Source organism: Fundulus heteroclitus, chromosome 5 (assembly GCF_011125445.2).
Source record: "Fundulus heteroclitus isolate FHET01 chromosome 5, MU-UCD_Fhet_4.1, whole genome shotgun sequence".
In the NCBI taxonomy this organism is placed as follows: domain Eukaryota; kingdom Metazoa; phylum Chordata; class Actinopteri; order Cyprinodontiformes; family Fundulidae; genus Fundulus; species Fundulus heteroclitus.
Window position 1 is genome coordinate 30,008,904 of NC_046365.1, and position 3,709 is coordinate 30,012,612.

At 39.1% G+C, this 3,709-nt stretch overlaps 1 pseudogene; it reads right to left on the reverse strand.

Annotated features, from left to right (window-relative positions):
- Positions 1–1,193: 1,193 nt before the first annotated feature.
- LOC118563200 lies at positions 1,194–2,558 on the reverse strand (annotated as a pseudogene).
- Between the last annotated feature and the right edge of the window lie 1,151 nt (positions 2,559–3,709).

Here is a 3,709-nt window from a genome sequence, read left to right on the forward strand (position 1 = left end):
GGAACCCAATAGAACATGGGAACAAGTAAAAGTCAAATACAAGAATATTCTTCAAAATGGTAGCATTTAATTATTATACTGTATTTTTAAAAGCAACTTCTTCCTATTTAAAAGCCACTGTTAAATGATTTGTTTATAACAGCCACCAAGAAAAAGGCTGAAAAAACAAAACAGGTGGAGGTCCTGCACCACCACACTATACCCCAGCAGAGGAGCTGGCCCTTGGATTAAATGAACACCGAGCCCTTGTGGAGGGCATCCCCGGGGGCAGCTCCTCCTCAGACCCAATGCCAGGGACCAGTGGCAGCAACACATTCATTACTGGTAGGCTAAATGAGCTTTCTCTTAATACATGTAATGTTATTTGTTGCGATTGAACTAAATGTAGTATAATTCAAATGGCTGTTACAGTAATTTCAACCAAAAATGCAAACTTCTCAACTTTTTGTTAATATAAAATTTTTCTCTGAGTTAATGTTTACATTATACTTTTTTTCAGTGGAGTTAATTCTAATTACAACCCCCCCCCCCCCTCTTTTTGCAGTTTTACAAAATGCACCAAGACTTTTACCTGTTCCCAAGCAAGTGGTGGCTAAGGCATATGCGGTAAGTTGTGTACTTTTCCCAACTTGCATTAAGGGAAGAAAATTTAACACTTTATAACACCCATTTATTTCTATTGCACAGGACAGTGAAGAAACCCTCTCAGAAGACTGTCCCTTGGAGGAAGAACCTGTAAGTGCATAAATAACTTTACACTAATTTGTGTATACTTGTGTACCTATTCTTTCTGCCTTCAATATGAGTTTCAGGAGTCCATAGCTGGAGAAAGGTTTGAAGAAGAGTCTGCACAAGCAACTGATTCAGAGGTGGACAGTGTTGTACTTTTATTTTTTACTTTTGATGCATGAGGCATGTTTTGACTGTCTTTTTCATTCACAAAATGACACAGGGTGACATCCGTTCCCTTTTATAAAAGGCATCTTCAACAAAAAATTGAATATTTGGAGTTAAAAAAGGCAAATTAAGAGGAGAAATTCAACTTGACGACTTGAGAAAGAGAAATTTTTCACTACAGATCGAGTTGCTTCAACAGGAACTTCAGAGTAAGTGCAAATACACCATTTGACACATAGTAGTATTGCCGACTTTACATAACCATCTCTTATTGCAGGCAAAAGATGACTTGCTGGCAGTTCTCCATAAAGACTAATCACTTAAATAAAACTACAGGAACTAAGCATATGTGTGTTGTCTTTTTTTATTAAACATTCAAAAATGGTGCTCCACAATTCTGTCCCGTGCAGCTCTGCCACTAGGTTGGTCCATGTGCACTGGCTGGAGGTCGTCATTATCAGGCTGCACCCTCACCACAGGGATCCTCTCCTTTCTGATGGTGGCAATATTGTACAATATGACGCATGCAACAATAATGTCACACGCCCTGTCAGGTGCAACCCTCAGACTTTTCAGACACTGAAATCTTTGCTTCAGTTGTCCAAACGTCATTTCAATGCGTGCCCTTGTCCTGGCTAGAGCAGCATTGTATCCGGTTTGTGGTCCAGGGTTTGGGTCAGGGAAGGGCGTCATAAAATACTGCCTGCAGGCATAGCCCCTGTCTCCAAGCAGGATCCCGTCAAAATCCCCTGTAATGGAAAATGCCATTTTGTTAGGCTCAGCATAAGTGTGTTTAATACTGTGACCCTGACATTTGTTTCCTTACCACGTTCAAATAATGTAAATAAATGTGACTCTCGGAAAATCCTCGAGTCATGAACTGATCCTGGCCATTTTGCCTCCACATTTGTGATCAGATGCAGTCACACAACATCTATGAGATTTTAGTCAGTCAACTACATAACTTTTGATTCCATTCCTTTTTTTTTTTTAACTAATATTGCTAACCTGGAAAATTAAATTGTACAGTAATTTACCTGCACATTTACACTGTGAAACCCCTTTCGACTTACAAAATCCACTTCATTTGGGCCTGGTGGGGCCTTGATGGGGATGTGTGTGCAGTCTATGGCACCAATTACATTAGGGAAGCCTGAAAGACATACTATAGGTACTACTTTTTGGCATGGTCATGATTGCATTTCATTAACGAATAAAAATGAACCTGCAATAGCAAAAAATTCTGCTTTACAACCTTGGGTCTTAAGTGGCTTGGAAATGCCACAAAAAACCCTAAAAACTGCTTCAGTGCCAGGTACACTTTGCGAATGGCATGACAGACAGCACTCTTCACCAAGTTCTCGGCATCGCCAATGGTGTAAAGAAAAGTGCCACTCGCAAAAAATCTAAGGGCAACACACACAGTCTGCGCAGTTGTCAAAGCCCGACTCCTCCGTGTTGAACACTTAATTAATGTGTGGTTCCAACAAATTAATAATGTAAATAACGCCCTCACGGGAAAAATATCTTTCCAAAATTACACTGTCGCGCTGCGCTAAAGGATCCTGTCTGTCTCGCAATACGCGTAATATTCGAAAAGCTCGGCGAATTATTCTTGCACCTTCCGCAACAGGTTGCTGTCTTAAAAACAGACAAGACATGGCTACGGCAGACAGACTTCCCTATCTCCTCCCCTTTATAAAGCTGCAATCTAATCTTGTTTACATGAAATAAGCCTGCTTGTGAGCAGGCTTAATTTAGCGCACCTGTTGCTATGACAGCAAGTCCGGGATGAGTTTCGAAGAACCAAACAATCCAAGATCATGCCAAATTGTCAACAATGAAATCCTGCTAACTGAGTTAGCGACGTACGAAGAACGGACCTCTGATCTGAACCTCTGCTGGTCTGGCTGAATTCTGGGTCCCCTGCCTCTGATCATTAAATTTTCTTTCCAGCTTCGGGGTGATGATGCAAAAGTTTCTTGTGATCATAATCATCATCATTGTCATCATTATTTGAAGAGCACTTTAACATGTAGTAAAACAAAATAACATCTAATAAAATTGAGTAAAGACTCAACAGTTTAAAACAACAACAATAATAATAAGCTGTTTAAATCCTTAAAAACAAACAGAAGTTCTTTAAACTGGACTCTAAGATAAACAGGCAACCAGTGAAGGGAGGCAAGGATCGGGCAATGTGCTTTATTTTATGTTTTTCCATTAAAAGGTGTGCAGCAGCATTTGAACCAGCTGCAGACATTTGAGTGAGGACTGACCGATTCAGAGATAAAGAGAATTACACTAATCCAGCCATGATGAAATGAAGGCTTAGAGTAGTGTTTCCATATTTTTGCCTTGAAAGAATAGATTTTACCTTTGCTTTGTTCCTTAAATGGTAAAAATTACTTAACTGAGGTCCCTTTTTGACTGTCAAGTTTAAAATCACTGTCCATTTTAAAATCGAGGGGCTAAACATTCATTGTCAGGGTGTCTAAATCAACAGGATCAGCAGTTATTTGGGTGTTTCAACTGGTATATTTGACAATTCATTATTTGCAAAGACAAAGAGATTTGAGTTTTGATGTTCTCGTCATTAACTTTATCACTTTCTATAGATTCTCTTTGTCATTGAATTTAGGACTTTCCATATGCCTTATCATCTAGGTCTATATTGAAAAACCTACAGTAAAGTAATGAAATGTTGATTCTGGATGTAGTGTAGGAATTCCTTCAAAATAAACCAGAGAAAATTTTACATTACCTACCAGAAGCTGGATAAAATCTTTAAAAAAGAGACAACAGTATTCTC